Genomic DNA, 11,569 nt, shown 5'->3' with positions numbered 1-11,569 from the left:
GAAAAGGTTGGTCTGACGAGTTTGAAACAGAATTGTGAATGGATGCTGATTAGCTAATGCACTTGTTCGGACTGGTTTGGAAAAAAAAAAAAAAGACTTGGAATTACATATGCTAATTCAGAAGAACAGTGCTCATATAAATATCTGTAGTAAAAGCATGCAGCAGAACGGAATATCTGTTCACGTAGAGCGAAAGAGAGGAGGGATGTGCGTTAAGGGCCAAAGTAACTAAGGCTATAAGGCGTCAGTGTATCATATCAGTAATTGCGCGTGTTCTTTGATAGGTATGCTGTTTCCCGAATGAAAAGCTGAACTACTCAACCGTTGTCCAAGACCGACTAACTCGGCCACGTTGTGAAAATAGCCGATAACATTTCTCACATCATTAACGGGATTCCACAGCCTTTTTCAACTATTATACTATAACTTAGTTATGACGTTTAAGAATACTTGTTGATATTTAAAATTCTGCCTGAAATTCTATGTGGGCGAGTAATTTTGCTCTTATGAAAACTTAAGCGTAGTTACAAAGAGCATTTAGGATACAGTTATATGATCTGACGATTTTCAATGCTCTGCATCAGGGCATTGGTTGCATTGGTTGTAAGTTATCGACAACTGGAACAAAGATGTTTCAGATAGGAGTTTAATGTCGCAAGGAATACTAAAATACCAACACGTAAACACAAATTTGAGGTGGGTTAATGCTTTTTCACCTCATTAGTAATGCATGCTCGAAATCTCTTCGAACCGCACTTTCAGTTCGTACACCCAGAAAACGTGATAAGGATAAGGAATGCAGGGCGGCAAAGTCCATTAAGGTCAGCTCTGCAAAGGCCTTACAAACGTCAGAAGTCCCTGACGAATTTTGCCCATGAATTTGCATTTTCAGCCGTATCAACCAACCGTCTGAATCGTAGATATTTATGGCTTTCAATAAAAATCCAGATATGCTAAACGATTTGTTTATGTCAGAAGAAATGCAATTCCATCTCTTCATTCATCTCATTCTTCGTGAGAGTACCCAGATAGAGGTCTGGGTTCGATTCTCGTTACACACTGGACGAATTTCTAAAATTTTCTTCAAATGGCGCTGTGAATAGCCGATCTCAGGCGGAGGGAGTAGAAACCCCATTAGTTATTCTGGGTTTTTCAGCCCGCAAAACATGCAAATCGGCTGAACACAAAACAACTTGTAGAGACATAAACACAATATTACCTATAGACACGAGGTGTGCCATCATATTTCGCAAATATTTTCCTGTTAACCTGTGGATATATATTTTTTATTAATGAGGTAATTATAAAATTAATTAAACTACCAGAGTTAATTAATTCTTTCCTCATTTAAAGTTGAACCACCTCTCAGATCTTCTCTGAAATTTTGTGGAAATTCCAGTTCATATCCGCACCTCTGAATCCAGTTAAACCACGCCAATAACAAGTGTTGCTACTGTATTTAAACCAGAACAGTAAAAAATTATACAAAAAATGAAAGCACATCGAAACTGTGCAAATAAAGTTTAGTTCTGCTGTTTGACTGACAAACGTAACGGATTTGGGTTGAAATAGTGAGGTAAAACCAAATAAATATTCAGTGTTGCAGAGACACTAACCAGATGGTTCATCCTCATCCAGTAGAAAGGGCGAGACAAGCCTTGACCGGTTCGATTCGGCAAGCTCTTAAACTGTATTTGTTTTTCATCTAAAGAACATAACAGTAACTAATTTTCAAAGGGGTCTATCAAAATATTATTTAAGTAAAAAATAATGTAACTAGAACATATTATTTTCAATTTAATAATGTAATTTGATTATTTGAATATAATTAAACGAATATTATTAAATTATATGAAATAATTTTAAAAATAATTTTTTTTATTTATTTTAAAAGTGCAGTTTTCAGTTATTTTTAATGATTAAGACAAAGTATTTGGTAAATCGACTGTGAACAATTTAATGGACACCCTATTTCGGATCCAAACGACTCTGAACGCCAAAGAACAGATTGATGTAATCTTTTTAGACATTAAATCTGCTTTCGATAATGTCTCAATCAATGCCTTGATGACAATACTTGAAAGGCATTTTAGAATACAGGGAGGCTTATTAAAAGTCATCGCTTCCATTCTTAAACAAAGGTATTTGAGAGTTGAACATAGAACCTTCCAGTCGAACACGTCATCTACAGAGGAGTCCCCCCAAGGTGGCGTCCTTTCTGCACTATTTTTTGCTGCCGCTGTGGACCCTTTCCTCTCTACACATCCTGACTGCACTCTTACGCAGATGATATAAAACTCTTCATCTCGTCGAAACACGGTGAAAATCTGATGCAATCAACGCCCATGCCACTGCCCTTATAGAAGAATTTGACCATTATCTTGAGAATATTGACCTATTCATAAACTCGACCAAGTCAGCACAAATGTCTTTCACCGACCTAAAGAAGAAGATAAACATAGACATCTATATCAATGGTATTAGGGTCCAAAAGGTCTCGCATCACACTGATCTAGGGTTTACCTGGGACAAAGGCCTGACTTTCCAACAGCACTTCGCCAACACTAAGGCAAAAATTCTGTCAGCAATGTGGACGATAAGACAGGAAATTACTGGAGTAAAAAACCACAAACTCGCCACTCACTACATACAAACATGTCATGTTCCGATTCCCATGTATGCCTCGACGATCTGGTCCTCTGCTTCCCTCACTAACATCAAAAAATTCATGGGTATCGAGTACTGGATTTTAAGGTGGTTGAATCGTGTTAATGGCTACCCTTTCACCATCTCGAAATCAATCATGTATGCTAACCTTGGTTGCACCCCTTGAAATCAGTTGCCCATTGCAGAAAATCTGCGCAACCTCTGCCAACTCCTCACTGATCGTCTTGACACCCCAAATGTCCACAATCTTGTTGTGGGCCCTAGGCTTCCCCGCGTCCTTTGAAATGACGCATGGATTCCCCTAAGAAGCTTATTACAGAATTTAACAACGCTTAGAAGATTTTTTCCGTCTAACATCCTCCAAACTTACAACATCCTGAAAATTGATCCCCACAAGTTCTGTGATGAGAAAACGTACAGATCTGAGAAGATACAGGACATGTACCACCACATACAACTGTAGAAGTTTCCTGATTGTCTCCTTCAGGACGGAATCTTCGTTGAACTCTACTTAATTTGTTTTAAATTATTATTATTTTTGGATGTATATGTGTTAGTTGTATATATTACGATACGTATGCATTTATATGTCTCTACCTTTTGCTTGTGTCACTGGAGCTTGCAAACCGGTTTTATAAAACCGGTTAAATCCAGTTTTCATATTGAGTTGTTAAAACCGAAATCGAGCTTCTAAAACCGGATTCGAATATTTTTTTAGTTAGCCCTCGAATATAGTTTCTTGTTACGCACATTTTCTTTTGTTTGTTCGTTTCTCTGGATCGTTCAACTGCTTTATGTTTTAAACATGCTTTTTATTTTATTTTATGTTTAGGTACGAATCTCATGGGCAAGTGGCCCAAATCTAGGAGGGGTACCTTTTATCTTCCCACCTGTATCATGGTACGATGCAGGTGTACTCATTTACGACTGAGTGAGTCGGAGCGATAGCGTAAAAGAAAATGCTCAACATTTCTCCGTTCCATCTATCTTGTTCGCCAGGCAAGTTATGGAACGCGCCTTATTGATGGTTACCCACTAGAAACAGATTCGCTGAATATTGCATCAAATTTCAATCATAGAAAGTTTTTTGCTTTTTTATTCCTATTAAATTTGCGATCAAATGTTCTCCAAAAAGCAGCTTCACCAAATTTAGCTTTTATGTAATTTTGAAAATACAATAGATTTAATTGGGGAAAAAAAAATTGCGAGTAAATAAAAAAAAAATTTCTTTCGTGAAAATTTTGAAACTTGCCTCGTTTAGACTCTTCATTCAGTGCTTGCGGGAGTGACGCATAGTATTGTGCCTTTGTTATCTTCAATATTTTTATTTAAAATTGTCGGTAATATAAATTCCTACTAATTTATATTTATTACTCTTAATATGTCTAAGATGAAATCAAATGTATGCAATTATTTTGCTCGAAAAAGCAAAGATGAAGCACAATGTTCGAAATGTCAGAAGATAATGAAGTCATCTGGAGGATCTACATCATCTTTGATGTTGCATTTAAAGAAAATGCATCAGATTAACATTAAACAAGATAATGGTAAAAATGGTAAGAACATTAGAAAACTTTATCGTTAAAAAATCTATGGAAGAAGAGATTTCAAAATTAGCTGCTTTAGATGGATTTTCTTTTTATTCACCTTCAGAGAAATAAATACGATAAATTACCACCAGCCTCAGTGAATGGAATTAAAAATATGGTTCTGAATTATTATTAAACTAAGAAAGAAGAACTCTTTCAGCATTTCCAAAATTCATTGGTTTTGGGCGCACGGTATTCATTGACTCTAGACGAATATACGTCTATACAAAATAAAAGGTATATGAATATAAATGTGCATTCAAAAGACAATCGTTGGTCGTTAGGTCTTATTGAGATTAATAGTTCACTTGATAGCAGAAGAACTGAGCAAATTGTGAATGGACACGACACTTGAAGGAATTTGGTTTGAACTTGGGTGAGGATATTGTTGCCTGCACCACCGATGGAGCAGCAATGATAAAGTTTGGCAAGCAAATTACGCCTAATCATCAACAATGTATAGCCCATTGTATATATTTGTCAGTTATAGATGTACTTTATGAAAAAGCAATCAATTATGGTGCCACAGTCTCTGAGTCTCCCAAAGACAATGAAAAAAAAATGAAAATAATGAAGAAAGTAGTGATGATGAAGAAGTTGAAGAAAAACAGCAAGGCATGCTTTATCAAACCAACTTTACCGATGAGCTCATTTATTTCTTCAATCCAATGGCTAATATTGCACAAACTATTAACAAAGTCAGAAAAATTTGCAAGCTTTTTAGAAAATCGCCTACTAAAAATGACATATTACAAAATTTTGTTAAAGCAAAATTTAATGGGAAAGAATATAAACTTATATTAGATTTCAAGACTAGATGGGATAGCACATTCTATATGATTGAGAGATTTTTGAAATTGAAAAATTGCATTCCAAATGCTCTATGTGCAGTACTGTCAACTGAAGCTGTGTCTGACGATGACTGGAAAACACTTGAATTGCTACGTGAAACTTTGCGACCAGTTGAAATGATTCTGAAGGCTATACCTCAGAAGATACAGACTTACTTAAAGCAGAGTCTTCAATAGAATTTCTGCTTGCTAAGCTTGATACAGCAGAAAACCGATATGCTTTAAAGTTTCACCAAAGCCTTTTGCAGCGTTACAATGCAAGACGAAATTGCCAAACTGTGGCTTTGCTGAGCTATCTACACAACCCCAAAAAGTTTAGGAAAGAAGATTCAGGTTCAAGAACTATTGATTTTCCAAGTAACCAAGTTTTGAAAAAGGATGCTGAAGAGATTTATCAGAGATTATTTGCAAAACATTCCGAAGGAGTCTTAGCGTTGAATGAAGAAACTGAAAATAAACGAACTGTTCTTTTAGAAGAAAACAGACTCGTCTAGTTCCGATGTTGGAGATACACTCATGCGAGAGTATGATAGTGTAATAAAGAGATTAACTGAAGAGCCTTCAAAATATCCGAGTGAATTGGAAATCAGCAAAGAATTTAAAATTTTGGAGGCAACTAGCAGTAGAACTGAAAAGCTGGAGACAGTTTATAGAGCACTGCTGACCATTAAACCAATGAGTGTCCAATCTGAGAAAGTGTTTTCGATCACTGGTCTCTTTAACACAAAATAAGGTCAAGTCTCTCAGGAAAAATGCTTAATATACTGTGTTTTTTAAAGGATCATTTTCAGAAAAAAGCTGAGCAATAAATTGTAAAGTAATTTCCCCAAGCTGGTTTTTTTCACATTATTTTTATTTATTTATTATTATTATTATTGGGCTTATTAATTTTTTGTTTACTATACGAGAAGATAGTTTTTATTCAAAGGATTTGAATACAATTTGTAATTTTGTATACAGTATTCTCAAGCTGGTTACTTTTTTGGAGCATTTTAATTTTTTTATTTTTTTTTACTATAAGAGGTGATAGATTTTGTTTAAAAGATTTGATTACGATTTGTACAATCTACCCAAGATAAAATAAATACCTGTGTTATAAGCTTTTAATTATTTTCCCTAAGTCTGAGAAAATCGGTTTTAAGAGTAAACTTCGGTTAAACTCGGTTTTGAAATTTCTCGGTTTTATGCAAGCCCTAGTATATATGTGTATGTGCTTTATTTGTTCGTGTTGGATGTTATTTGTTGTATTATTGTATAGAAACTAATGTTTATATACGCCTAATTTATGTACGACTTCTATGTCTGCTGTCTAAATTATAATGTACAAATGTATATAGACACCCTCCTAGCTGAAGGCTGTTCAGGGGTGAAGCATATGCAATAAATTGAATAATAATAACAACTGTGTTATTACTCCCATAATATGAATCGTAGCAATCTTTCCAGCAATGGCAAACATTTTGGAATATCTATATCAAGACACACTGGAACTACTTTTAAGGTGATGCACCCCTTAAAGGTTAGTAATATTTCATTTTTTTAATTTTATAACACGAATAGTTAAAAAAAATTCAGTAATAGTGGAAGATGTTTTATTAATGAGGGAGAGGACAAAATTATTTTAAAATTTTGGTCACGTATGTGGAACTGGCACACATTTACATTGAAATTTGTTTTTTTTTTTTCAAGACGCCATGCGAGACTTTTAAACATTGTTGCATGATTAAATGGCTGTCACTATTTGTATAGCCAGGTCTGAAACAGTTATAATGAAATGTCACCTCCATCGCTTAAAACTTGAACTACAGAAAGAAAGAAAGAAAGAAGATGGTGATCTGCTCAGACAAGAAAACAAACTTTTGTCTTGTCATTGACACTCGCGAGCGTTAATTTGATTCTCGTAAAAGATAGAATAACTTAAAGAACTGCGAAAAAACATTTCGAAAGCCGAAATCCGTTAAAAAAACAAGAAAAGAAATGAATTTATGACCTTTCTCGCCTACATCCTTAAAAGAATCAAATTGCACAGTCCACGCACTCCCAGGAGGCTATAAACCAATGTTCCTCGCTCCAGGTGACAATGGACAATCCTGGAAATTTATCGCCCAAACGTGCAGCGAGTAGAATACGCCGAAAATTTATGTTCAGAGATTCAAATAGCAACCTGACCTTCGAATGTTTCCTGTCGGATAACCTCTGATGTCGGGTCAACCTTCCAACTCTCAAAATGGAACGAGCATTGGTCGACTGACTGATACATCGATTTAATTAATTACTGATTTTCATGCACTTGCATAACTATAATAATATACGAGATGATTACAGGACCTGCTGTGGACACGCTGTAGAATAGCCACATATTGTGGACAGGTGATATTTGCTAGGGGATCAAGATGTGTAAACAAATTTTGCCAGTAGGTGAAGCCACCAGGTATAATTAGCATAACAGTATGCTTTCACTAGCTGCATCTAGTCATGGTAACTGCTCATTACATGCAATCAGCTGCTATCAAAACGTAGCCTGGCAGCAAAGAATGCCCGGGGTTAAAAATAAGCATGATTACCCTCTGAGGATGACGCATACACAGATGTACATATTTATGAAGGTCAAGTTTTGTTTTCCTCTTTTTTTTCTTTCTTTCTGGTCCAGTTGTACTGTTTACTATTGCGTGATTCAACACCAGTACAAACTAAACTAGTTTATTCATTTCCCATAATGCATCATGAATGTCATCCCATGGTGCAGAGTAATTAGCGTCCATTGTCTACTATTAGGCCAAGCTGACAGCGATCATTGGCAGGCTAAAACCTGTAATCACTAACCCGCTGTGATAACTCAATAATTGTTGCACTACTACAGGAGGGGTTAACAAAAAATTGCTTCTTAGGTAACTGGAGATGAGTAATTATTCACTACCCCCCTCCCCCAGGCATGGTTAGCTTCATCCAAGTGCTTGTCTCGTGTAGCATTAAAAGTAGAACAACAGATTATTCAAGTGCAAGGGTGAATGCCTCATTAATAGTGCAGCAGCATTCTTTTGTGTTACATTCTCAAATATGGAATACCTGTTTGGTAAGAATATTGTATTCGAAAAGAACCGCCTTTCTTCTTGGTTAATACACGAGGATACATATTTGACCTCATAAAAATTAAGGAAAAATGCAGCTAAACTGCTTTTCTAAAATCTGGGTAATTAATAATCATGGCGGATTTAATTAATAAAAAAATTCTATTTTCAGTATTAATATTTTTATATAATATTAAACGACCGCATGTGGGCGCTGCTGTATCTTAATACAATGTTCAGTTTTGGTAAGCATAACTAATAAATTAATATCAAATTTTCCATCTTTTTTATTGCTGTCTTAGTAACAAGGACCTGTTTTTAATATCGTTCACATTAAGACGCATAAATATCGTTTTTGCTGTCATGGCAACATGAACAAATAATAAATCACTTCATCCGCTTTAAGTGACTCAATATTTCATCATTAAACACTGACGTCTATACTTAAGCATTATAAATTAGGCGGCCATTTTTCAATGTTGTAAATAAATTTCTGTTTGTAGCAGTGTGATAACTTAACCTTTCCGCCTAAACCTATTAAGAAAACACACATTAAAAATATTATGAAGGAAAGACTTACAGAGTTGGTTATAGTATTATTAAAGTGATTTTAGTTTCTTGTCATGAGTGTATTGCAAAAAGAAAACCGTTGTGTGAAGTATAATGCTACTGTCAACGTTCACTAATATGAATTTGCGCATGCGCTCAAAGCTGGTGAGTTCATTATTTTGGTTTATATTGTATCTGAATTCCTCTACAGAAAAGCAATTTGTAATTCCTCGTTAGGACTTATTGTGCATGGGATTTTTCGGATTGCATGCAAGAAAAAAAATGACTGATAGGCGCTTAATTTAATTCAACTGTTATTTATTTATTTTTAATTTATTTATTTAACGATTTTATTTTTGTTTGTATTTGAATGAACGAAGTTGATTTATATCGCTTCGTTAAATATTATTTATATATATATATTTTTTTTGTAAAAAGAATGAGGAAATAGGAAAAATTCTGGTTAATATCATAAACTCAATTCATGGTTGAGGCTTTCCGAATGATAAATGATTTAAAATAAATTTTCTGTTTATGCTCTGGGACGGTCAGAGGCGTTCACAAGATAAAGAGAATATAAGAAACAGCGCCGTATTTAGCAGTCACGGCTTGAACCCCGGTTCTCAATGCACCCTCGCTCTGACCACTCGGTTCATTATCAGCCATTTTAAATCCACTGCAGGATGAAGACTCCAGCAACTTACCAATTCCTTCCCACGAACTCTTGAATTTCATCTGTCCACCTCCATCGTTGTCTTCTTTTCGCTCCTCTTAGGAAGTACCATTCTGTTATTTACTCAGCCCATTTGTTGGCATGTACTCGATCGGCTACGGCAGCCTAAAATAAAAAAAAATTCATTTTCTGCCCCGGGTGAGGATCGAACTCACGACCTTCAGATTATGAGACTGACGTGCTGCCTACTGCGCTACCGAGGCAGTTAGCATAGTCTGGGCTCGTCCGGGATTTGAACAGGGAACCTCATACACCCCAGGTGAGAATCATACCCTTAGACCAATTAAAGTTTGTAGATGCAAAACTCAAGGCCAATATCGTGAACAAGCAACGTTCTGATAACGAATAGATTAAGGCCCACAGACATTTTTTCCAGGATTTTCACTTGATATAATCAATATATTTCAGATGGATTCTGAGCTGCTCTTAACAGGTTATAATTATAAAAAAAAAAAAAAAAAAAAAAAAATTATCAACTTAATTTTACAATTTTAATTTTGGTTTTGAGTAATGAATTTGTGTTCTCCCCCCCCCTTCTCTCTCTCTCTCTCTCTCTCTCTCTCTCTCTCTCTCTCTCGTATGTAAGCTCCTTTCACATTTGCTGTCCAGGGTATGTAAGTTGTATTGTAAATGGTTGCGTCTTACTAATAAACCGATTATTATTATTTGTTTTTTTCGTTTCTTCTAATATACCACTCGGGGTACAGTATACGCAGTAACATCTGTTCCTGTGCGTTTTGAACATCTTAGTTCAGGGGCTGGTAAATGAACGATCGCAAAGCATATTTTGGTCAATCATGGTGCACAGAGATAAAATTGTCATATGTAATTTTTTAAGAACATCAGTGTTAGAAAGCTCAGTAATTACTTCTTTCATTTAATTTTTATGTACTTACCTAACGTGTTTTTTTTTTTTTTTTAATAATAGAAAAAATATAACAATTCTACAACCAAAGTATTTTATTTAAGACAAGGATACATTTGTAAGAACATTATGATATATCTACCCCGAAACCTTCTGTATCTTGAAAGTGGCCGCAAAGTTGCAGCAAAATCTTAAGTGATTTTGTTGCAACTCAGCAGTATCCAATTTTTTCAAAGACTTCTTGTTTTCAAAATACATTACACCTCCCTATTTAATTCAACTTTGATCAACTGTGACCGTATTTAATTCAACTAAATCATTCAACAAATGATTTAAACTAATTTTTTGTTTATACTCTGCGACGGTCAGAGGAATTCACAAGATAAAGTATTCAGCAGTCACTGCTTGAACTCCGGTTCTTAATTGTGCTTATGCACCCTCGCTCTGACCACTCGGTTCATCATCATCCTCAGCCATTTTCAATCCACTGCAGGATGAAGACTCTCCAGCAAATTCCAGTTGCGTGCAATGGCCATCCAATTACTGTCCATGAGCTCTTGAATTTCATCTGTCCACCTCCATCGTTGTTTTCTTGGTCTTCTTTTCGCTCCTCTTGGGAAATACCATTCTCTTATTTTCTTAGTCCATCTGTCGTCATGTACTCACTCGGCTACAGCAGCCTAAAAGAAAAAACTGTTTTCTGCCCCGAGTGAGGATCGAACTCACGACCTTCAGATTATGAGACTGACGCGCTACCTACTGCGCTACCGAGGCAGTTAGTTTATTCTGGGCTCGTCCGGGATTTGAACAGTAAACTAATACACCCGAAGTGAGAATCATACCTCTAGAGTCTAGACCAATTAAAGTTTGTAGATGCAAAACTCGAGGCCAATATCGCGAACAAGCATATATTCAAGAACGTTCTGATAACGAATAGATTAAGGCCTAAAGACATTTTTTCCAGGATTTTCACTTGCTGTAATCAATATATTTCAAATGGATTCTGAGCTGCTTTTCACAGGTTATAATTATAAAAAAAAAATTATTATCAACTTAATTTTACAATCTTAAATTTGGTTTTGAGTATTATGAAGTCTGTGTCCCACCCCTCTCGTATGTAAGCTCCTCTCGTATTTGCTCTCCAGGGTATGTAAGTTGTATTGTAAATGGTTGCGTTTTACTAATAAACCGATTATTATTATTTGGTTTTTTTCTTTTTTTTTAACATAGCACTCTGGGTACAGGGT

General features: G+C 35.5%; 2 non-coding genes across 2 annotated transcripts; both read right to left on the bottom strand.

Moving 5' to 3' along the window:
- Positions 1-9,587: 9,587 nt before the first annotated feature.
- On the bottom strand, positions 9,588-9,660 carry TRNAM-CAU (transfer RNA methionine (anticodon CAU)). The gene has a single exon. It is a non-coding gene; the product is annotated as a tRNA-Met (tRNA).
- A 1,363-nt stretch (positions 9,661-11,023) lies between these two features.
- TRNAM-CAU (transfer RNA methionine (anticodon CAU)) lies at positions 11,024-11,096 on the bottom strand. The gene has a single exon. It is a non-coding gene; the product is annotated as a tRNA-Met (tRNA).
- Positions 11,097-11,569: the final 473 nt, after the last annotated feature.

The sequence above is a fragment of the Mastigoproctus giganteus genome, chromosome 13, assembly GCF_048544385.1.
Source record: "Mastigoproctus giganteus isolate SK-2022 chromosome 13, ASM4854438v1, whole genome shotgun sequence".
Taxonomy (NCBI): domain Eukaryota; kingdom Metazoa; phylum Arthropoda; class Arachnida; order Uropygi; family Thelyphonidae; genus Mastigoproctus; species Mastigoproctus giganteus.
Note: the sequence above shows the minus strand (reverse complement) of the source record. Positions and strands in the feature narration are given on the sequence as shown.